Source organism: Pleurodeles waltl, chromosome 1_2, assembly GCF_031143425.1.
Source record: "Pleurodeles waltl isolate 20211129_DDA chromosome 1_2, aPleWal1.hap1.20221129, whole genome shotgun sequence".
NCBI classification, from domain to species: Eukaryota; Metazoa; Chordata; class Amphibia; order Caudata; family Salamandridae; genus Pleurodeles; species Pleurodeles waltl.
In genome coordinates this window covers 1,165,135,400-1,165,160,176 of record NC_090437.1, presented here as the reverse complement: position 1 = coordinate 1,165,160,176, position 24,777 = coordinate 1,165,135,400, and the positions used below count along the sequence as shown (strand labels likewise).

Genomic DNA, 24,777 nt, shown 5'->3' with positions numbered 1-24,777 from the left:
GAGCCCTGTCCGCGGCCACAGATGACATCCGGGCCCTCCTCTACAAAGGAGAGACAGCTGCACTTATCCTCCCCGATCTCTCAGCAGGCTTCGACACGCTCATCGCCCGACTTCAACACAACAAGCCCACCTTCCACTCCTTTACCTTCAAACCCAAACCAATCATCTGTGGAGTCCTTCAATGTTGATCACTCAGTCCCACCCTTTTTAGCATCTACATGACCCCCCTTGCCAACATAGATCCCACAGACTCAACATTATATCCCACGCCGACGACGGGCAAGTCATTCTCTCCCTCTCTGAAAATTTCACTCCTGCAAGAACGAACTTCGACCAATGCATGGCCAGTGTCACCAACTGGATGAGGACTCACTGTCTCAAGTTCAACACAGGCAAGATGGAAGTCTTGATCTTTGGCAGTGCCAACTGCCCCTGGGATGCCCCCCACATAAGTAACTCTGTAATCATGTCTCAGACCTGCCACTGCAGTGTCTGTGTGTGCAGTTTTAACTGTAGATTCGACTTGGCTAGGGTACCCACTTGCTAGGCCTAAACCTTCCCTTTTCTTACATGTAAGGCACCTCGAAGGTAGGCCCTAGGTAGCCCCAAGGGCAGGGTGCAGTGTATGGTTAAGGTAAGACATATAGTAATGTGTTTTATATGTCCTGACAGTGAAATATTGCTAAATTCGTTTTTCAGTGTTGCAAGGCCTGTCCCTCTCATAGGTTAATATGGGGGCTACCTTTAAATATGATTAAAGTGTAGATTCTCTTTGGGAGCGGATGGACATGTGGAGTTTGGGTCTCTGAGCTCACAATTTAAAAATACATCTTTTAGTGAAGTTGATTTTAAGATTGTGTGTTTGAAAATGCCACTTTTAGAAAGTGAGCATTTTCTTGCTTTTATCATTTCTGTGATTCTGCCTGTTTGTGGATTCCCTGTCTGTGTCAGTTTGACAGTTGGGCTGGCTGCATCTCACACTAGACAGTGACACAAAGGGAGCTGGGGTGAAGTCTGCATTTCCTTATGAGCCATCTGTGTTAGGAGGGAGGGGAGGAGTGGCCACTCACACCTGAAAGGGCTGTGCCTGCCCCTCACACAATGCAGTCTACAACCCCCTGGTGAGTGTCAGGGGCCTGGTCTGGGCAAGGCAGGATTTCACATTCAAGAGAGACTTTGCTTTCAAGTAGGCCTAATTCAGAGGAGACATTGAGTATAAGAAGGGCACCCAAAACCACAGACTTTAGAACACTTCTGGAAACCAAGAGGAACCTCTGCATGGAGAAGAGCTGAAGAGCTGAGGAAGAAGAGCTGCCCTGCCTGTGACTGTGCTTTGTGGAGCTATCCTGCAGTTGCTGCTTCTGCCAGAGTAAGAGGGCAAAGACTGGACTTTGTGTGCCTTCCATCTTGTGAAGATCTCCAAGGGCTTGATTTAGAGCTTGCCTCCTGTTGTTTGAAGTCTCAGGGACAGCAAAGATTTCTCTCTGCAGCACCTGGAGTTTCTGGAGAGACTCCTACTCTGCCCTGTGGTGCCCATCCAGTTCCTGGGACCCTGAAAGAAGAAGCTGGCAGCTTAAGAGGAAGAAATCCACGCACAGAACGCCGTGCAGGGAAAAGATCGACGCAACTCTGATCTGCAGCTGGGAAATCGACGCGCCGCCGGCTTCGGGGCTGAAAATCGACACTCGTCTGTAGCGCAACTGAAGAATCGAGGCACGGAGCTGGAAAAAGGACGCGCAGCATCACTGATGGAGGCTGGGAGATCGCATCCCGCGCTGCGTGGTTTTCGGATCATCGTGCGGCTGGCTTTCCGACGCAAGTACCGCTGGCCGTGTAAAAACAACGCAAGGCCTGCCCAGACCCAAGAGTGCTGACCGGATCGACGCATCGCTCTCCTGCGGAGAGAAGAAACAACGCGCCCTGACCCGACGAAAGGAGAAACGACGCAAGGTCTCGCTTGTGAGTGAAATCGACACATCGCAAGCCCTTTTTGACGCACAATCGGCCGTGCAGGGTTATTTTTGATGCACCCAAGGTACATTTTCACGCTAACAATGTTAGTGTGTGTTTAAAACTATTTGAAGACTCTTTTTGCTTTTTAATTGATACCTTGACTTGTGTATTGTGGATTTTTGTCGTTTTGGTCTTGTTTTGTTTAGATAAATATTCTCTATTTTTCTAAACGTGCGTTGTGTCATTTTGTAGTGTTTTCATTAAGTTACTGTGTGTGTTGGTACAAATACTTTACACCTTAGCACTCTGAAGTTAAGCCTTCTGCTCGTGCCAAACTACCAAAGGGGTAAGCAGGGGTTAGCTGAGGGTGATTCTCTTTTACCCTGGCTAGAGTGAGGGTCTTTGCTTGGACAGGGGTAACCTGACTGCCAACCAAAGACCCCATTTCTAAGAACGCCAAACTCACCTTGAGGTCCCAAGTCAACGCAGTGTCATCCTCCTGCTTCTTCATCCAGTGCAAGTTACATAAGATTTTCTAGTGCCTTCCCCAAAAGGTGAGAGGCACCATCACCCCAGCCCTTGTCATCAGTCAACTGGACTACGTAAACACCCTACAGAAACATTACTACAGAAACAGGATAAATGTTGGAATCGAGGCCCACCCAGTTCAAAGAATACAGACTGACCAGAATGCCACAGCAAGACTCATCCTGTATCTCTTTTGATGCACCTACATTAACCCCACTTCGAAAAAGTCCACTGGCTTCCTGTTCAGAAAAAATGCCAGTTCAAGCTCCTCACCCAACCAATCAAAGCCCTCCATGACTCTGGATCCACCTACATCAACCACCTCCTGAGATTACACAAACCCTCCAGACACCTCAGCTCTGCCTCCCTTGTGCTGGCTCATATTCCCCTCACATACAACCCAGCAGAGCAGGAGGACGCTCCTTCTCCTACTTTGTAGTCAAAGCCTTGAACAGCCTCCTCCTGCACCTCAGGACCACCCCTACTCTACAGGAGTTCCGTCGGACGCTGAAAACCTGGCTCATTGACTAAGACTCTGGACCCTGCCAGCGCTTGGATACCCTCAAGGGTGACATGTTGCACTCTACAAGTCAACTGATTGATCCTTTCCAAATATTTATTACTGTTTTGCAACCAGAAACTAGTCACAAAACACTTTCAACGTACCTCAAAGGAGTAGGTAATGCATTTGCAAAAATAAATTGTGAATTTAAAAAAAAGGCTTGTTGAAGACTAAACAAACTTAAAAAAAAAAAAAAAAAGAAACTTCTTTACTAAACATTTCCTTTAAGCATTGATGCCGATGCCTAATTCGCCCATGAATAAATGGCCTTGATTGTTCTGTCTGACTCGGTGCCAGTCTGACCTCAGATGACATCATGCCCGAATCAACCCAAGGCACCGCTTCCCCTGCTTGACTTGCAGCAGCGTAGACAACATTCGGTACATTTCCTTTTTAGGACTGACTCTTATACTGATTATGACAGGGGTGATGTGTTTGCTCAACCCTACCAAGATGACAGTTGGTATAGTGACCTACATGAATCCAGTGGCCTTTATATATTCCTGGAGACGCCTCTTTTTTCCCCTCGGTTGGTCACAGTAGAGTGCACTTCCTACGGGGTGGTGATACGGTGTGCAAATAAAATTCTTGACCTCCGGCTCCCCACATTGGAGGGTAAAACAAATGACTAAGCAGAGATCTTTCAACTGGAGCAGATGTCTTCGGAGCCCCCTTCCCTTTAACGAGGCACTGACTGATACCTTATTGGGGGGGTCTACAAACCTTGCTGTGCTCTGCACCAGTCAGTAGAGAAATTGCCAGGTGTCATGGTCCTGCTCCGGGTGACCCGACTTTTCATTCGAGGTACCCCTCGCTGGAAAGTTTAGTAGTGCAGGCTTCTACCAGCTGTTCTAATCCAAACACATTTCTTACCACTCCCCTGATTGGGAATCTAAGCGAGTGTAAACATTCGGCAAATGTGTCTTTTCTTCTACCTCCTTGACCCTCTAATCTTTTAACTCTAGCTGTAATTTGGGACGCTACTCACGCGCCCTTTAGGATTTGGTGGCACAAGTCCTCCTTGGTTTTCTCAGGTGGTCTAAGGTAGTTGTGATGCTGCCAAGTTTATGATTTTTTTGTGACTTGTACACCACTGATTCCATCGGATGGTCCATAGACACCAGCGATGCCATTCGCTACCATGCACAGCTGCGACTGACTGGGTTCTCTGGAGATTTCTAGGCCACCTTGATGGATATGCCCTTTGATGGGACTCACCGATTTAGGTAAAAAGCAGATTCCACGCTCCAATGCTTTAAGGAGAGCAGAGCTTCTGCTCTCTTTCTGGGCCTTTCCTCACAGCTTTGCCAATCATAACAGTTCCACTGCTCCCTTTGCTGCATTGGCTGAGGTGTCCCTTTCCGCCAATCCACCCTAGCCCCACAGGGAACCCAGCAGTATCACGTAGAGAGCATGGTGGCCCGGCCCCCACAACCAAGGTCAGTTTGCTACCAGTCCATTGTCCCCTCTGCAGCCCCATCTACCAAGCCCCTTTGGCTGCCATTGTGGGGACACATCCACCCAGTGGGAGGCACAGTCCACTGATTATTATCAGGTTGGAATGCGATTACATTGGACAGATGGATCATATGGACTGTTTGCAAGGGATATGCCATGCCCTTTCTCTGTTCTCCGCTGCATCTTCCACCACCCCCTCAGTGACTGATGGAGGACCATCTCTCCATTTTGCGGCCGGAAGTGCTAGCCCTTTCCCCAAAGGGGTGTTAACAGGATTCCGGTGCCAGAAGTAGGGCTTGGGTCTTATTCCAGCTACTTTCTGGGCTTCAGCTATTCTAGACTCTACAATCGCAATCCCTTCCTCTGGAAGGAGAAATGCAAAACGCTTGCCCTGGACCAGGTCTTGTCTGCACTCGATTCTGAACACTGGATTGTAGCGTTGGACCTGCATGATGCCTATTTCCATATTCCCATCCTTCCAGAACGTCAGCGCTGCCTGCTGTTCATGGTGGGAGAGAAGCATTTTCCGTTCTTCGTGCTCCCCTTTGGTCTCACCAGTGCTCCTCAGGTGTTCACAAAAGTGACCATGGTGGTGACAGCACACTTTCAGACGACAGGGGTGCCAATCTTCCCCTACCTTAACGACTGGCTGTTGAAGGCGGATTTGTCTGAGTCAGTTGTCAACCACCACCAGACTACAGCAAACTTCTTGTAATCTTTGGGGTGCTGAAGTCACGCCTGACTCCTTCTCAGATGCTTCCCTTCTTCAGAGCCATTCATGGTGCGGTCTCATGCCTTTCCCTCAAGAAAGGGGGTCCAGGACATTCATGCCAGGATCCCAGTCTTTCAGCCTTAGATTTGGATTTTACCAAGGTTGACTTCGAGGATGCTGGGACTGATGGCCTCCTGCATCCTGCTGGTCCAGCACGCCAGGTGGCATATACAGGCTCTGCAATTGAATTTGAAGTCACTGTGGGCCCAACATCAAGGGGACCTCTCTGACCTTCTTCAAATTTCAGAGAAAACTGTGAACGATATACAGTGGTGGTTATTAGAACGCGATTGGGTCAGTGGAAGCCCTCTTTTCCTTTCCCCACCCATACCTGACGGTGGTGACCAGTGCATCATGTCTGGGTTGGGGCAGCCACCTGGGAGAGGTGGAGATCAGAGGCCTCTGGAGCCATCCGCTTGGCACTGATGGCCTTCCTGCCATCCATCAAGCCAGCCCCTGCACCTCTGGAAATGGATGGACTACCAAGGAATTTTCCTGGTGGAGAACCACCTGGCAGGATTATTGAATTCCAGGGTGGACAAGCTCAGCCGTTGACACCAAGCACTAGGTAGCACTAGGTCTCTTCCGCAAATGGGAAGCACCTTGGCTCGATTTGTTTGCCATTGCCAAGAACCGCACTGGCAACTCACCTGCTCATTGGAGTTTCCAAGGCATCTCTCGTTCAGAGATGCATTCCACCTCAAGTGGAACTCGGGACTCCTCTATACCTTTCAGCTGATACCACTCCTGCCTCAAGTGCTCAAGGAGATCATGACGGACCAGACCGAATTCTTCCTGGTGGCTCCGGATTAGGCACAGAGAGTATGGTATCCAGAACTCAGTCCTGGGCTTGAGCATATGTCCTCTGATCAGGCTGGTCCTCCGGGAGTACCTGCTGTCCCAGCAGTAGGAAGGGTTCTGCAGCCTGTTTGGAGCTTGAGCAGTGATAGCTGAACACCTTCGACCATCCCCCTGAAGTAGTTGATGTCATCTTAGCGGCCAAGCAGCACTCAAGCAAAACTTTATACACCTGGTGTTGGGACAGATTTGTGGCTTGGGGCAGCACACCCCAGATTGCTCTCCTTCAGGCCAAGATATCTGACATTCTGCTATTTGCTCTTTCTCTTGTCCAGCAAGGTTTGCTTTAGGAACAGTTAAGGGCTATCTTGTGGCCCTTCCGGCCTTCTTACAATTGCCAGCTCAACCCTTGCTGTTTATGTCAGTGGTTGTGTTGCAATTTTTGTTTTTTAAGGGCTGCAACAATTTTTCCCCCTCCTCCTTTTGTCATGCCTCAAAGAGACCTTAATTTTGGCCTGACTTATCCAATGTACACACAGTTTGAGCTGCATCACAGCTGTCCTTTATTGCTCCTCACTATCGAGACTGTGTCCCTCAGTGCCACCACCTCTGCCTGGCTTATGGGTTAGGGTCAGGCTCTTTTTGTCACTCAACCATAAACTTTCTTCTTCAGAGACAAACTGTTTCTGTGGAAAAAGGCATCTTTCCTGCTGAAAACTGTAACACTTTTCCGCATCAGTCAAGCCATTACCCTACCTGCGTTCCATGCTTCATCGTTTAGACCCCAAAAGGGAGCTGAGCTTTTATATTGATTGCACCAAAGACAACCAGGTGGACGATCAGCCCCTTGTGGAGTTCTCTGGAACTTTGATCAGTTGCTGCTCTCCCGCTGTGTCTCCTTCTTTTAATTTCATATTGGTGTACCAACCTTTTGGTCCGAATCAAATCTCTTTATTAGCCAGTCAAGTAGCAATCCTCTTTTCCCATATTTTGACACAGTGTATTTAATTTTTGTGTGGCTAACCCATTACTTTATTCTTCAGTTACTTTCATCTTGATCCTTGATCTCTGTAGATGCTATAGTGCATTTCAACTCGGTTTTGGGAGGCATAATTACTGCAGCTACCAGGTTCAGTAAAGAGGCACTTAGAATGAGGTCTTAAATGGTAAGGTATTTGAAACTGGGCTTCTGCTTGGCAGAGGTATGCACCCTGTCCAAGCAGGAACCACAGTCCTAGTCAGGGTAAGTCACAAACACACCCTAAATTAACCTGTGCTCACCCCCTGGTAGCTTAGCATATAGCACTCAGGCTTAACTTAAGAAGCAATGTGTAAAGTATTTGTGCAACATTTCAAACAGTGAAAACTCCACACAAAAAGATACCACACCTAGTTAGAAAAATACAGCTTAATTTAATGAACAAAACACGACCAAAACAACAAACATCCAATAAGTAGAAGTCGAAGTATGATTTTTTTAAAAATAAACTTAATTGTAGTGCTTAGGAGCAGAAAGCGCCAACCGGGATGATCTGGTCGCGCTGGACCGTGTCAAATTTGAAAAGTCAGGCTGACCTGGATTGAGTGTGGGTCGGATATGGGGCCCAGCCTTGGCCCACTAAAAGAGTACCTTGATTTGCGGTTGCGTCGATGTTGAGAACAAAATGCAAGGAGCAAAGGAGGCGATGCGTTGGTTCTGAGCTGTGCAAAGTCGAAGATGCATCGGAAATGGTGGTGATGCTCCACTCTGACGGCGATGCAGTGTGCCTAATCCTCACAATAGCAGAGATGCGTCAGTGTTTATGGAAATTTGCCGGTTCCGAGTGGGGCAGCAGCATTGATGTGTGGATTCTGGTCTGAAGCAGCATTTTAAACCCACTTTCAAGGACCCAGGACTGGATTGGACCCACTCGGCAGGGCAAGACTCACAGATGGCAGAGCCTAGGTGCTGTAGATGATGAGTTGGAAGTCTTCTGTGTCCCTGAGACTTTAGAAGAACAGAAGGCATAGCAGCAAGCCCTTGGAGTCACTCTGGTTCTGGGTTCAAATGTTGTGGGTCTAGTCCTTCTCACCCAGGCTAGGGGGGCAGCAGGTCGGCACAGCAAGAAAGCAGTTCTTCCAGCGTAGCAGTCCTTGTAGCAGCACAGTACTTCTTCTTCCTGGCAGAGTATCCACAGGTTCAGAAGGACAGTGAGTTGGTAGGGTCAGAAGTCCAGTTTTTATAGCCAGTGGTGCCTTTGAAGTGGGGGAGACTCCAAAGAGTGGCTTTGAAGTAGACAGAAGTCCTCCCGCCCTGCTATAGTTCCAGACTCATAACAGGGGGTTAAGCAGTCCTTTGTGTGTGGCTGCATAGTGCGACTGCACAAGCCAGGCGGTCACCCCACATCAGACGTGTATTGGACACGGGCTGTAGGGACACAGGGCTAAGAGCAGGAAAATGCCAACTTTCTAAAAGTGGCATTTTCAAAATTATAACAATAAATCCGACTTTACCATTAAAGATGATTTATCATTACAGTTCCATAGGTCTACCTCTTCCCAGTTACAGAGGGTAGTGAAAAACTAATTTGAGAGGTTTTCAGTACTAGAATATGCAAAACTCAAAAGTATATGTCCTGTCTTTTAGATACCTAGTGCCCTTCCCTGTTCGCTACCTAGGGCCTACTTTAGGGGTGACATATGTAATTAATTCAAGGCTTGGCAAGGGTTTTTAAATGCCAAAGCAATGGCAGGCCTGCAACATGTTTTAAAGGGGTACTTAAGAGGGTGGCACAAGCAGTGCTGCATTCCCACGATTAGCATTTCATTTACAGGCACTGGGCACATATCGTGCATTTTACTAGGGACCTGTAAGTAAGACACAAGCAGGCAAAACGTTTGGGGGAAGACCACCCTAAGGCTCTCAGTTCTAACAGAGGGAGAACAGTAAAATAGTTCCACCAATTTATGGTAGAACAAATAACTCTGGCAAACTATCCATGCTCCATTTAATCTTCACCTTTTTGTGGATAGATTTAATTTGCATCGGCACATCCCTTACAAGCATACCCCTTTATTTGAGGTGCATTCCTTACAAACATACCCCCTTATTTGAGAAACATGTACTGTCAACCCTTCAACTTCAGTTTTGTAAATCAAAATAATTATTTCTATAAATAAATATGAGCTCAACTTTATACACAGCAAGCTGACCTGACATGGGTCACTGTTTTCTCTTTGGCACTAAATGTATCACAGAAACTCATGCTCATTCCATGTGGATACAGGCAGGGTAGTTCAAGTATTTTTGTAGGGTGGCTGGCAACTTAAGTGTAGGGGTACTGCGAGGGCCCCCCTCCTAGAAGGTGGACGTAATATGATTAGACATTTTAAGTTCAAGCGCATCTAACAGCCTGACTGGATCCTTGAAAGTTTTCGGATTTGTGTTTCACATAAGTCTGTGTAAATGATAGGATCATGGACCTCGTTAATTATATCTGCTATGTAATCCTAAACAGAGGAAATGCTCTTCTCAGCATTGATAATTGGAAGTGTCATCCGTTCACTCATTATTGAAGAGACGGGTAAAGGATGTTTCAGCATTGAACCATACTTAACCTTTGCTCCTTTCAGGCACAGGAATATTTTCCTCGGTGTAAAGAAAATGAGCTTGGGGCATTTGGTAATACTGATTCTGTTCCAATAATCCGCCCCCCCCCTTATCTGCCAGAGAAGTATCAGAATTATCTCCTTACTAGATGTTTGCCTTGTTTCTGCCATATTTTGAGGTGGGACAAGGGCCTAAATGAATCTTATACACGTTATGCAACATCGCGATAAATAAAGTATTTTAAATTCACATTTGCACACAAAGAGCTAGCGGAGACCCTTGCAAGATACTTCTGTGAGAATTAATGCTACTATTACTGCATGGCCAATTGCGTCACGTGTTTATAATACAGAATTTAGCAAAGTACTATACCAGAGCAGTCAAGCTCGAAGGGATGAGGATGCGCTTCTCACAGTTACAGCAGGCCCACCGAGTGGTGTTCAGGGTGAGATAAGGGCAACAGAGTGTTATCACAGTCAAACACGCGCAGCTAGAGAACATGTTATCCCATCTGCCCAAGTTTTATAGTATTTCAGGTGGATAACAGAGCATTAATAGACAGCAGCAAGGGAGCATTGTTTCCGCTTCCTAAACTTTTTCTGCGCTTGTAGTAGGCAAACAGCTGTGCGGCCGAGCTGTGGGTAAGCATTCTATTTATAATGTGATTTAGATATGTTAACGTACTCGTATTGCATGGTATCTTGACTTCTCCCCACATGGGTGGGGCTTGCAGGTTCACGTGGTGCCGAACAAGTGTATTTGTTCAAATGCTTAAAATATAAACTATGAACTTTTGCAGTGGACTCCCGCGGCATTGTTGCTTTGTTGTACACTGTATTGCGTTGCTCTTGCAGTGTTACAGAAAACACTGCTACAAACACATCTGTGCGCGTTTCTGTATATTTCTAATTGCACAGTAAAAAGGCAAGTCTTATGATATTTTAAATGTATTTTAGTTGTATGTGTCAGATTGTTGCAGGCTTCTTGTTTTAATTCTTAGTTTATGTAATATTCTTAAGACACAAAAGTAAGACAGTAAGTCTTACATAAGACAGGAATTTTGTTTGTTAAATGAAACATATATATATATATACATATATATATATATGTAAAAAAAAAAGGCCGAAGTAGGCTTCTCAAATATGAAAAAAACAGTTGATTTGGAGTGAATAAAACTTTATTAAGTAGATGCACTCAGCATCATCCGGATTTTATCATCGCTGTCAGCCAGCATCTACTCTCTCTTTCTCTCTTAATGCCTCTGACAAGACAGACCGTTAATATCTCAGCATTCTATAGGGGGAAAGAACTGGAAGAGTATCGGTAAGGAAAAACTCAGAGTAGCAGGGGGAGACATGTGGAACATACCTTATGAATGACAAAACAGGTCTGTCCAACAACAACGTTACAATAGATTCAACACATTGCAGTCCTCATCATTGACATTTAATAAATATAAGCAGTAGGCTTTTGCTCGAAAAATATTTGACATTCTGGCCAACACAGTTCAAGCTGCGACATAAATTATTCTAATGTAGTAGTAATATTGCTTCAATACCTTTGTTGCAAAAGTTATAGAAACATAAACTAATGAAAGAAAGGTAATGACGTTGCCACAATTACCTTGAAATACAGGGAGTGCAGAATTATTAGGCAAGTTGTATTTTTGAGGATTAATTTTATTATTGAACAACAACCATGTTCTCAATGAACCCAAAAAACTCATAAATATCAAAACTGAATATTTTTGGAAGTAGTTTTTAGTTTGTTTTTAGTTTTAGCTATGTTAGGGGGATATCTGTGTGTGCAGGTGACTATCACTGTGCATAATTATTAGGCAACTTAACAAAAAAAAATATATACCCATTTCAATTATTTACCAGTGAAACCAATATAACATCTCAACATTCACAAATATACATTTCTGACATTCAAAAACAAAACAAAAACAAATCAGTGACCAATATAGCCACCTTTCTTTGCAAGGACACTCAAAAGCCTGCCATCCATGGATTCTGTCAGTGTTTTGATCTGTTCACCATCAACATTGCGTGCAGCAGCAACCACAGCCTCCCAGACACTGTTCAGAGAGGTGTACTGTTTTCCCTCCTTGTAAATCTCACATTTGATGATGGACCACAGGTTCTCAATGGGGTTCAGATCAGGTGAACAAGGAGGCCATGTCATTAGATTTCCTTCTTTTATACCCTTTCTTGCCAGCCACGCTGTGGAGTACTTGGACGCGTGTGATGGAGCATTGCCCTGCATGAAAATCATGTTTTTCTTGAAGGATGCAGGCTTCTTCCTGTACCACTGCTTGAAGAAGGTGTCTTCCAGGAACTGGCAGTAGGACTGGGAGTTGAGCTTGACTCCATCCTCAACCCGAAAAGGCCCCACAAGCTCATCTTTGATGATACCAGCCCAAACCAGTACTCCACCTCCACCTTGCTGGCGTATGAGTCGGACTGGAGCTCTCTGCCCTTTACCAATCCAGCCACGGGCCCATCCATCTGGCCCATCAAGACTCACTCTCATTTCATCAGTCCATAAAACCTTAGAAAAATCAGTCTTGAGATATTTCTTGGCCCAGTCTTGACGTTTCAGCTTGTGTGTCTTGTTCAGTGGTGGTCGTCTTTCAGCCTTTCTTACCTTGGCCATGTCTCTGAGTATTGCACACCTTGTGCTTTTGTGCACTCCAGTGATGTTGCAGCTCTGAAATATGGCCAAACTGGTGGCAAGTGGCATCGTGGCAGCTGCACGCTTGACTTTTCTCAGTTCATGGGCAGTTATTTTGCGCCTTGGTTTTTCCACACGCTTCTTGCGACCCTGTTGACTATTTTGAATGAAACGCTTGATTGTTCGATGATTACGCTTCAGAAGCTTTGCAATTTTAAGAGTGCTGCATCCCTCTGCAAGATATCTCACTATTTTTGACTTTTCTGAGCCTGTCAAGTCCTTCTTTTGACCCATTTTGCCAAAGGAAAGGAAGTTGCCTAATAATTATGCACACCTGATATAGGGTGTTGATGTCATTAGACCACACCCCTTCTCATTACAGAGATGCACATCACCTAATATGCTTAATTGGTAGTAGGCTTTCGAGCCTATACAGCTTGGAGTAAGACAACATGCATAAAGAGGATGATGTGGTCAAAATACTCATTTGCCTAATAATTCTGCACTCCCTGTATATTGAGATCCTAGAAAAAAATAAAAGGTGATGTAAAGGAACAGGGACGTTTTAAACCTCCTGGATGTGATTTCATACCTAATAACATTTTCCATATGAATTAGCAGTATGGGTCCCTTTTTCTGAAATCTTATGAACACTTCATATAGAAGTGCCATCATCCTACCAAACCCAACTCTAAATATCCATCTGCGAGCACACACAGGGGAATCCTTTATAGGTGTGCTGAATGTGTGAGGCTATATATTTTATCAGTCATCAAAGCTAAAGGTTCATCAGTGGCTGCACACAAGAGAAAAGCCACATGCAGGTGCTTTCTAAAGAGCTTCAAACAGTTACCTACTCTAAAGGCCCATCAGTGAATACACACTGGAGAAAAGCCATGCAAGTAGGAAGACTATAGGGTGGATTTCAGTCAGGTATCACATCCCAACTAAAGCATCAGCAAATGCACACAAGAGGGCAAAGCTACTAGATCTGACTTCATTGTGACAGTGCCTGGTAAGACAGGCATGCATAAATTATATTAGATGCAGTAGCATATTATAGGCAAATCTATTGGTTTGCTAATGCGTCAAATGGTGTTGGTGGTAATGGTGTTGTGTTATCAGTATTGACACTGTGTCAAATTGGCGGTGGTATGGTATTGGTGGTAATGGTTGTGCAATATTGGGAGTAGTATTAGTGATGAAATGGTAGAAGAATTCTTGGTAGTATTGCTCTTGATGGTATTGAAAGTTGTGGGATTGATTCTGGTAGTAATGGTGGAATTTGGAGGTATTTGTATAAATGTTGATAACAGTGGTGGTATCGGTGGTGGTGACATTGGTGGTAGTGGTCGTTTGACAGTATTGATGTTAGTAGTGTTCGTAGTGGTGCTTGAGGCCATGTTGTCAAGAGTGCTTCAAGAAAAGCCAGTAAACCTCCATAATAGGGTCACACTTGCACTTGAGTAATGACAAAAGCATTCGAAAAACAGCTGTTGCACTTATTATTTCTTGGTGTATTCAATACATATATGAGGTACAGAAATTAATATGATATTTTGTGGCGGTTGAGTGCACTTTTTAAGATATAAAATAGTCTCACATGCATGGCAATACAAGCACTCAATAGGAGGTAGTTTAGTACATCCAACTGAAAGTAGCAAGAGGTGAGAGAAAAATATGTCTGCGGGTGGAGTCAAGCTCATTTTCAGTATATTTGTACAAAATGTACAAAATATCTGCCAGACAGATAAAGCCTTCTAAAATCATACTTTAAATGGAGGTGTGGTAGGCCTGGCAAATATCAAATAAATGTATTAGACTCAGTTGGCAATCTAGCCAATTGATTTGATAGCAACAGTGGTTAACCCCAAAGGCCCAGTTCATCAACAAAAGTTGTCTCTTACAACCATATTCTTAGACAAGGGTAAACATTTACACATTTTGGGAATTCACAGTCACAGCATTCACGGTGTACTACTGGGAATGTGCCATCTGGTTCCCTGTTGCAAAGTTATACATAGGATTTAACTCTGTGTTGGAAGAAATTCAGCCCAATGATCAAAACCACATTTTTCTTCTACTGGAAAAAACATTTCTACCTATGAACAAACCCCTTTCCTCATACTCCCATGAAGTGTTGGGGGTGTTCCCTTCCCTCCTCTTTGCTGGAGTAAATCTTTGGCCGTTTCCAGGGTGGGTAGTGGTCAAAGAAGAATTTGTGAATGCCAGTAAACGCACAGATTTGTAGTAATAGATAAACTATCAAGGCAAAATACGCTTTGAAGGTCTCTCTCTCTACCCATTACATGGGTTTTACTATGGTTTAATAATACACACAGTTGTGGCATACGGTTATGAAGTAGTAAACCCTAACATACTTGACAGATATCGTTGTGTATTGATTGCTGTCAGGCATAAATCTAGTGTTAGGCATAAATGGCTTTCTGAAACGGGCTCAAAGTGCATTATGGTAGACTCCATGCAGGTTTCCATAAGAATGCTAGTACAATAAACCAATATTTCAGAATATTTACAATATGTATGAAAGGTGAAAAAGTAACAAACGTCTGTCGAAAAAAAACAATTCAAAGGGTATTGCTCACAGTTTCTTGTTCACACTCAGAAAGAAAACAACAGATAGTCTCACATTTGATGCACAAATGTAAAAATAATTCATTTTTGAAAGTATGTCTCAGAAAGTGAAAGTGCTCATGTGCAAGAATATAAAAGTGAGTCATGGCAGTCACCCACGCGCCAGTGATTCTCACACCTCCATGGGCATTCATAGTCATCCGCTCATATTTAACCTACATAGTCTAATTAGTAACAGGTACCATAATTTTAAAAGAGAAATAATAAAGTTCAGTTTCATTCATCAAGACAGATGTATACTGTGAACTAGAGTTCCTTCACAAAACAAATTAAAATGTATCTCCAGTTGTTGGAGAAATTGCTGAAACATCATAAAGGCACATATTATTTTACAGATGATATCCCAAATAAATTTCCATTATTGATTAGAACACATAAAATCATACATTTTAATATATAAAATTGTTTCAGTGAAGATAGAAAAAAAATCTATATTCCACAAATAGCAATCCCTTATATTTAATTTATGGTTATTAATTAGGTCAATAATAGCACATGTAATCCTATACTTTATTTTTTTTCATTTCCATATCAGTGTTGATTTCAAATAAATACAAAGTATAATTATAAAATGTGTTGGTAAAAAATCATTAATATTCCTAGCATTTATTGATTTAGAGACAACTTTATACCCCTCTACTTTTTCTTACTCTCAATGCCCTTCAAATGTTAAAGTGTAAGTGAAAAACTAATGTTCCTTAAAGTTATATGAAAGAATATTAGGGAAATTGCAACCAACTGCAAAGGTCCTACTATACATCATTTCCACACTTCTCCTGATGAAAACAGTACGCTACATTTCTAGGGCGGGTCTATTATTCCAGGCTGAAAAGCATCATTGTAAGTATTATCTCCTTACCTCTAGGCTTCATGTGGAGGCCCGGTAGCACACAGCGGCAATTTTCTCTTCGGCAGGGACGTAATAGTGTTCTTGCCCAGCACCATATTTCTTTCCAGTGCATCTTGCGTGCGCAGGCTAGTATGGGGCAACTTCCTGCATGCCAGCCTCTGACATACACTGCATGCAGTAATCAAAATTAATCAGAAATGGTGCATATCTTACCTTCGTAGTAGGCAAAGGTCTTCCCGTCTTTTGCCAGGATGATGGACAGCTTTCCAAAAAGCCCCCACTGCGTTTACCGCTGATTCAGGTGGTGCGTTCTTGATGCGCAGGAGCACGCGGGCATCTCCACAAAGAAGCAAAGACGCACGAGTAACCATCACATTGCCAAAGACACACAGGGTTGCTGGAGACGTTTCCCCTGACTTGGTCAGTGAACTGCTCTGCCTCCCGTGGCTCCACCTGGTAAGTAGAGCCCTCATCCCTTGCTCCTCTGAACTCCTGAACCCTGTCAGCAGTTCGAGGCCCTCCTCCACCCGCATGCCTCTGCCTGCGCCTCATCCCTGGTGTCTAGTAGGAGAGCTCTGCTTTCCTGCCTCTCTCCTCCTTTGTCTCTACTCCTCTCTCCGTATGCTCTCTCTCTGTGTCCGCCCCCCCCTGTCCCCTGCTGCCGTTTGCCGTCCTGTGTGCCCTTTTGACTTGCTTTCACTTTTCTGCACTTTTGCTTTACTTTCTGCCTTTCCCTCCCCCCTCTTACTCTCGCCCTCCTGCATCTCTCTCTCCCCCACCGCTGCTGCCCCTGTGGCCCAGCCCCCCTCCGCTCCCTCCCGTTGCTGTCCCGCTGCTGCTGGCCCCACCCCCTTTTTCCACACCGTTTTCGCTCCTGCCTCCCAGCTGTCCTCTCCTCCCCCTTCCTACTTAATGGCGGCCGATGCGCATCTGTGCCAAAGGCAAGCCCGTCTGCGCCTGTATCGTGCCCAGTGCCGGAACCCCTGGCGCTCGTCGCCCCCACCGCCGCCACGCACGTCTTCATTACGCCGATGCCACCCTCCATGCCCTCAACACCGGACACTCTCCTGCCTGCTTTCAAGCCTCCCTGCAGATCACCCGCGGAACCTTCTCCTGCTGGAACTGCACCTTCACCAGCCTCCATGCCAACGACCCAGCCACCAAGGCAGGACGCAAACATCTCAGATGTATCCTTCTCAATACCCGCTCCGTCCACAAACACGCAGTAGAACTGTGGACTCTACTCGACTCAGATGTCGCCTTCCTGACCGAGACCTGGATGAACCCCTCCTCAGCGCCTGACATCGCCATAGCCATCCCTGATGGCTACAAGATCACCCGCAGGGACTGCTCCAACAAACCAGGACGAGGTATTGCCATCGTCCACAAGAATACCCTCAGGATCACGACCAGCACCGAAGAAACCATCATCATCGCTGAACACCTGCACTTCCAGATCCATACCGACCCAAACACCACCCTCCGAGGGACCCTCGTCTACAGGCCCCCCAGCCCCCGACAGCAGTTCAGGGACTCCATCACTGGCGTCATCAGCACGCACGCTCTCGCATCCACTGACTACATACTCCTTGAGGACATAAATTTCCACCGCGAGAACCCCAACGACTACAACAACAACACCACCACCACCACCCTGCTCGACAACCTCTCCTACCTCAGCCTCAAACAGCTTGTCACAACACTGACCCACTCCGCAGGACACACACTCAACCCCATTTTCTCTGACAGCAAACACATTTCCTTCAGCCACACCACCGAACTACACTGGACAGATCACCGCTGCATCCACTTCTCCTTCGAGAAACCCACAACACACCATCACCCGCAAGACATTCCACACTGCAGATGGAACAAGGTCACCGAAGACCAACAAATCACTACCTTTTCCCGGAACCCACCCATCGACACCACTGACACTGACACAGCTGCCCGCACCTTCAGGCAATGGATCGACACCTGTGCCAACACTCTCGCCCTGATCAAAAATCCCTCCAACACGGCTTCCCGGGAGAGATTTTTAAAAACCTCCAAGAGGTATTGGCTCCCCATTTACTAAATATGTATCTCGAGGCTCGGGGACAGGGGGTCCTCCCCCAGATTTGCAGAGGGCTGAGATTTCAGTTGTATACAAAGAGGGAAGACCCAAATGCAGCTTCATACAGGCCGATATCCTTATTAAATGTCGAGGTAAAGGTCCTGGCCACTGTGCTGGCCACCCGAATGTTGGGGGTTATCTCTTCATTAGTTCATATGGACCAGATCGTCTTTATGCCGGAGAGGTCCACAAGACATAACTTGAGGAGAGCGCACGTATGGTTAGCCACAGTTATGGCTCGCCCAGAGCCTCATTTATTCCTAGCCCTGGATGCGGAGAAGGCCTTTGATGCGGTCCACTGGCCCTTCCTGGAGGCGACATTAAAGCGATTCGGGTTCAGCCCAAAATATATGGAGTGGGTACGACTGCTATACACGGAGTCCTTTCCGCAGAGTTCCCCATTGAGAGAGGCACGAGACAGGGATGTCCATTGTCTCCCCTGCTATTTGCCCTTACCCTCGAGTCTCTAGCGTGCAAGATCAGGAATTCCGCAGGTTTATATGGCTTTAGATTAAAAGCGGATGAGAGTGGAGAGGAGCGTATCTCCCTGTATGCGGACGATGTCCTGCGTTACATCACCCGCCCTGAGGTGACTCTCCCGCGATTGTTTCTCTCGATAGAGGAATATGGGAGGCATTCAGGCTACCGCATTTACTGGCAAAAATCGATCCTATATACACCACAGGGGGGGAGCTCATCTGTCCCCACTGCAGATGAGGCTGCATTGCACAGAGGAGGGATTCCTATATCCAGGCATATATGTTACTGACGAAGCTGACAGATGCCAGGACCGCAATCTAGGGAAGGTGGTGAAGGAAAGCAGCACTGACTTTAACAGATGGAAAACACTACCTCTTACATTGATGGGGCGGGTGGCCATGGTTAAAATGATTTCTTTACCAAAGTTCCTGTACGTTCTACAAAATACGTACTACCAACTTCCCCCAGGCCAATTTAGAGCCATAGATGGAGACATACGACTTTTTCTGTGGGAGGGGAAACACCCACGAATAGCCGTTAAAACCTTGCAACGTAATCAATACACAGGGGGTCTGTCTCTACCAGATATAGATGCATACTACTGGGCGGTGCATCTTATCAATGTCAACGATTGGTTATTCGCCATAGACGGACACCCCGCCTTCCGTCTGGAGTGGCTACAATGGGAGGGCATGACATGTAGACAATTCCTATACGAGAGGACAGGGAGCCGACACCTCACCCCTGCCATGAGGGTGACCTTAATAGCCTGAAAAAGAGGTAATAAATTGGTGGGGTGGTGTAGGCGGCCCACCAAGGAAACCCCTCTATGGGAGGGGGGTTGGTTAAAAGAAATTAAGAAACTTCAGGGCTATGAGGGTTAGGATTGGAGTTTCCAAAATTGGGGACCTGATGCAAAATGGGGAACTTATGCCCTTTGAGTCTCTTCAGGTGGAATATGCCCTAAGCAGAACACAGTACTTTCACTATATACAACTGAGACATGCGTGGATGTCGAAGGGCCGCCCGGGGCAGGATATCCCAGACTGGTCCCCCCTGGAAGGCCGATTACTATCAAATAAGATAACAGAGAAAGCAACATCGGCAGTATACAAAACTATAAATAATAATATGTCGAACACACTGATAAACCTGCGTACCAAGTGGGAGACGGAAATGGGACCTCTGGAAGACATAGACTGGGAGACTGCAGTGATGTTTCCAAGGGAAGTCGCAATTAGGACACGACTTAGACTGATACAATTTAAGATTTTACACAGAGTATACTATGACCCACAAAGATTACACTCAATGTGGAGGGCCAGGCATCCAGACTGTATCAGAAGCTGTGGTGGGGTCGGATCCTTTTTTCATGTTTTGTGGGAATGCCCAAAGATTAAGGTGTTCTGGAGTAAGGTGATAGAAGTACTTGCGGGGGTTCTGACTGTGCAGATCCCCCTAGATCCCAAATAAATACTACTAGGCATACCCAATGACGTAGACCTGCCCCGGAGAAAGCTTTTGTTCTGCGCTCTTGGGTTGATGGTTGCCAAAAGAGATATAGCCTGACTATGGGGAGCCGAAAGTTGCCCAAACAATAGGCGCCTGGAGAAAGGGCATGGATGGGTTCATGATGGGGGAAAAAACAACATACATAAACAGAGGATGCCAGCGGAAATTCCAAAAGATATGGGGGGACTGGATCCCATACTACTCCCTAGAGATATAGTTCAGATGAGACCATTGATTCATGGGGGACATGTGAGATGTTAGACCATGGGCCACTCCTGGAGAGACACAATGACTGACTGGAGAATGAAAAGAAAAGAGCTGATCTGTGGGACTGCTCAAAGTGCTGATGGGCGCTATAAGGGGTGTTGGGGGGAAGTGGGGGGGGGGGTTGGGGAGTTTTCTTCACTTATAAATATGTACGTGTATTTCTTTGCCTCAGAGACATTGCAGAGCGATTCTTATGTTTAACCCTTTGGATACGTTATGTCTCGGTTAAAAAAGCAAATAAAAAAATAAATAAAAAAAAATCCCTCCAACAGACGCATTGACAGAAAGTCCTTCTAGTTTACCGCCAACCTCCAAGAATCTAAGCAGACATGCTGAAGACTCAAAAAGAAGTGGCGCCATAATCATACACTGGACAACCACACAGCCTTCAAAAACGCCATCCGCAGACAACATCAAGTCAACCGAACCGAAATTAAACCGCCTTCAAAGATGCATCAGCAACAACGCACACAGCCACAAGGAGCTCTTCAACATCGTGAAGGAACTCTCCAACCCCAGCTCCAACGCCAACGACATCCCGCCATCACAAGACCTCTGCGATTCCCTAGCCTCCCACTCCCACCGCAAGATCGCAGACATCCATTACAGCTTTAGCACTCAGACCCCCTGGCAACCACCAACACCACAGACTCACCACTGATCAGCCTCCTGCTCTCCTGGACCCTTGACGACAACAACACCATCGAAATCATGAACACCATCCACTCCGGCTCACCATCTGGCCCCGGCCCCCCCTCATCCTCAACAAAGCAAGCTCCAACATCGTACCCCAACTCCGGAAGATCATCAACAGCTCCTTCGTGTCCGGCACCTTCCCGGAGTGCTGGAAACACCCCGAGATCAACGCCCTCCTCAAAACTCCCAAGGCGGACTCAAAGGAACTCAAGAACTTCCGGCCTATCTCCCTGCTCCCCTTCCCGGGAAAAGTAATTGAGAAGGCTGTCAACAGACAACTGACCCGCTTCCTCGAGGAGAACAGCACTCTGGACCCTTCCCAATCCGGATTCAGCAGCAACCACAGCACCGAAACTGCCCTCATCGCCACCACCGACAACATCAGAACCATACTGGACAACGGCAAAACCGTGGCTCTCAGCCGTGTTCGACACCGTCTGCCACCACACCCTACGCACACGCCTCAATAGTGCAGGAATCCTCGACAGAGCCCTGGACTGGATCACCTCCTTTCTCACCGGCAGAACTCAGAGAGTCTGCCTCCCTCCATTCCGATCTGAAGCCACAAAAATCATCTGCAGCATACCCCAGAGTTCGTCCCTTGGCCCGACCCTCTTCAGCATCTACATGGCCCCGCTCGCTAACATCGCCCAATCTCACAACCTCAACATCATCTCATACGCCGACGACACCCTTTCTCCCTCACCAAGGACTCTGCCAAGACCAACTTCCACAAAGGAAGAAAGGCCATCGCCGAATGGATGAAGAACAGCTGCCTCAAACTCAATTCCGACAAGACTAACGTCCTCATCTTTGGCTCACCCCCTCCACATGGGATGACTCCTGGTGGCCTGCCACACACGGATCTGCTCCGACTCCCACCAACCACTCATGCAACCTAGGATTCATCCTAGACTCCTCACTATCCATGACCCAGCAAGTCAACGCCATCTCCTCCTTCTGCTTCAACACCCATCGCATGCTCCAAAAGATCTACAAATGGATACCCACGGAAACCAGAAGAACAGTCACCCAAGCCCTCGTAAGCAGAAAACTGGACTACAGCAATGCCCTCTACGCAGGAACCACGGCCAAACTCCAGAAAAGGCTGCAACGCATCCAGAACGCCTCTGCACGCCTCATCCTGGACATCCCCCACCACTGCCACATCACAGGCTACCTGAGAGACCTACACTGGCTCCCCGTCAACAGGAGAATCGCCTTCAAACTCCTCACCCATGCTCACAAAGCACTGCACAACACCGGACCACAATACCTCATCAGGCGGCTCTCCTTCTACACCCCGACCCAACAGCTCTGCTTCGCCAACCTCTCAACCCACGCATCCACAGAACTACAACACGCAGCAGATCATTCTCGCCACCAAGACATGGAACACTCTTCCCACCCACCTGTGTCAGACCAAGGACCTCCTTACCTTCAGGAGACTTCTCAAGACTTGGCTGTTCGAGCAGTAGCAGGCCCCCCGCCCTCAGCGCCTTGAGACCCTCACAGGTGTGTAGTGCGCTTTACAAATTCCTTGACTGATTGATTACCCTGTAAGTATATTATATCCAGGGATTTAGTTATGTTAATCCTTATGTATATGTTTAATCATGTTGATTTTTTTTCAGTTTTCTCCCCAATCCAAAATGGCCAAACCTTTATTGGAATTGGGTTACATCCTGGTTTTTTCCATTATAAAAGGAACTCCATCATAGAGTCTATTTGTGTCACAATTGCTTCCTACTCATTGCTCGATCCTGGATTCCATGGATCCTCTGCTATCTCCAGTTCTTTGATTTCCCTTGACCATCTCCTGATGCATGTCCTGACCAGCTTGAAGGGTTTTTTCTGGACTATTTGTGCATGAAGAAGCTTCTGCAAGCGTTACCCAGAAGACCTGCCCTTGGCAGGTTGCGATTTTGAAACATTGTAGAAAAGGACAAAGCTCAGGAATTAGCTCAAGTTTAAGAACTACTGGCAGGTGTAAATAAACTCACACTACAAGTTCAGAACCTGACCTCGGACAGCACCTCACTCCATCAGTCATTGGGCCTTTGGTTCCTCCATCTGGCAGGTGTGGAAAAGTTGAAATGTGATGGAAATCCAAAGAAGTAGAAGACCCTTATGGAAACTAGTCAGGTTCATTTCACTTTTAAAACTCATTTTACACCTCGTACAGACCTAAGGTGGGATTTATCATTACCAACACTGTCTGAAATACCCTACCCTGGGCAATGCCTCTGATTGTGGAGGCCAATTGTCTCTTGGATAATTTCAATGCTTTTCTTGTTGTATTCAAAAGAATGTTTGAATACCAAGATCTTAAATTTACAGTTCAAGATTCGATCCTTTAGCTTTGTCAAGGCTCCATGGATCTTCAGTCTCATATTTCAAAATAAAAGGGTTTGACCAGAGAAATAGACTGAATCAACTCAACCCTCTTCACTCTTTAAAAAAAAGGCTTAAAGTATAAGATTACGGATGGTTGCCAGACCTGCTATCCTTCAAAGCCTCATCTAGTTAACTCTCCAGATTGAGAGCCGTCTTCAGGAGAGATGCCTGGAATGTAAGAAACAATCCTTATCCAAATCCACCTTTAAACCACCATTCAATGATCCTCCCTTTCACATTTCCTATGTAAAATCTTACTTTTCTTGGAAGAGTCATCCTGTTACACAAAACACTGCTCCCATTCCTGTTGCTGGTATGCCTAGCTATGAACTTCAGGAGATTTGTGACTCCCAGTATTTCAGAAGGAAACAGCAGTATTTGATTGAGTGGTCGGGCAAAGACCATTGTGATCGTTATTCGAAACCTGCAGAATAAGTTCATCTCTCAGATTTAATTAGACAATTGTACTTAAGATAGCCTCATAAACCAGGAGCTCCTACGAGAAGGTGGAATGTAACAAGTGTCTCCTTACCTCTAAACTGTGTGTGGAGGCCTCAGCGCAATCAGCTGCAGTTTTCTCTTTGGTGAGGATGCAATAGCGTCCTTCGCCGTATTTCTTTCCTGTGCATCTTGTCCTTGCAGGGTTGCATAAGGCGACTTCCTGCATGCCAACGTCTGACATATACTGCATGCAGGAATCAAATTTAACCTGAAATGGGCCATTTACCACCTTACCTTGCAAACTTATTATATCCAGGAATTTGGTTATATTATTTCTTATGCATATGTTTAATGATGTTGAGGTATTCTGTTTTCTTTCCCATCCAAGATGGTCTATCCTTTTCGGGATTAGGTCGCATCCTGTTTTTTCCAGTATACGAGGAGCTCCATCGTGGAGTCCAGTTGCGTCACAGTTGTTTCCTACTCCTTGCTCGGTCCAGGGTTCTGTGGATCCTCTGCCCTCTACAGTTCTTTGTTTTCACTTGACCATCTCCTGCTGTCTGTGATCTGACCAGCTTGAAGCACTTTTCTGGACTTCAGTTTTACTTCTTCCAGCTTGTTTATTTCCACAAAGCAGTTCCGGATTCCTGTTGAATCTGGCACCTAGCGCTACTTCTGAAAATGAACATCTGAATCCAAAGAAGCTTCTGCAAACGTCACCCAGAAGATCCACTTTTGACATCAACGCTGGACTTGTGTAAAGTCAGTGCAATGTCAATAGAGTGTTTACATGGGTGAGAAGGTTGATTATTAGTTGGGTTGGATGGCAGCCATCTGGGCACACCCGTCCCACTTAGGGCACCTAGCGCTACTTCTGAAAATGAACGTCTGAATCTTCACACAAAGAAGCTTCTGCAAACGTCACCCAGAAGATCCACTTTTGACATCAACGCTGGACTTGTGTAAAGTCAGTGCAATTTCAATAGAGTTTTTACATGGGTGATAAGGTTGATTATTAGTTGGGTTG

General features: G+C 46.0%; 1 protein-coding gene across 8 annotated transcripts in view; it reads left to right on the top strand.

The window, feature by feature from the left end:
- Positions 1–24,777, top strand: part of JAKMIP1 (janus kinase and microtubule interacting protein 1) — a 1,798,968-nt gene that overhangs the window by 184,807 nt on the left and 1,589,384 nt on the right. Inside the window, exon 1 of one of the 8 annotated variants that reach the window (XM_069203049.1) lies at positions 10,198–10,301. The exons of the other annotated variants lie outside the window; for them this stretch is intronic. The gene's annotated coding sequence lies outside the window, so the exon portion shown is untranslated. Of the gene's footprint in view, positions 1–10,197; positions 10,302–24,777 lie in introns of those variants that run through there. 8 annotated transcript variants of the gene reach the window in all.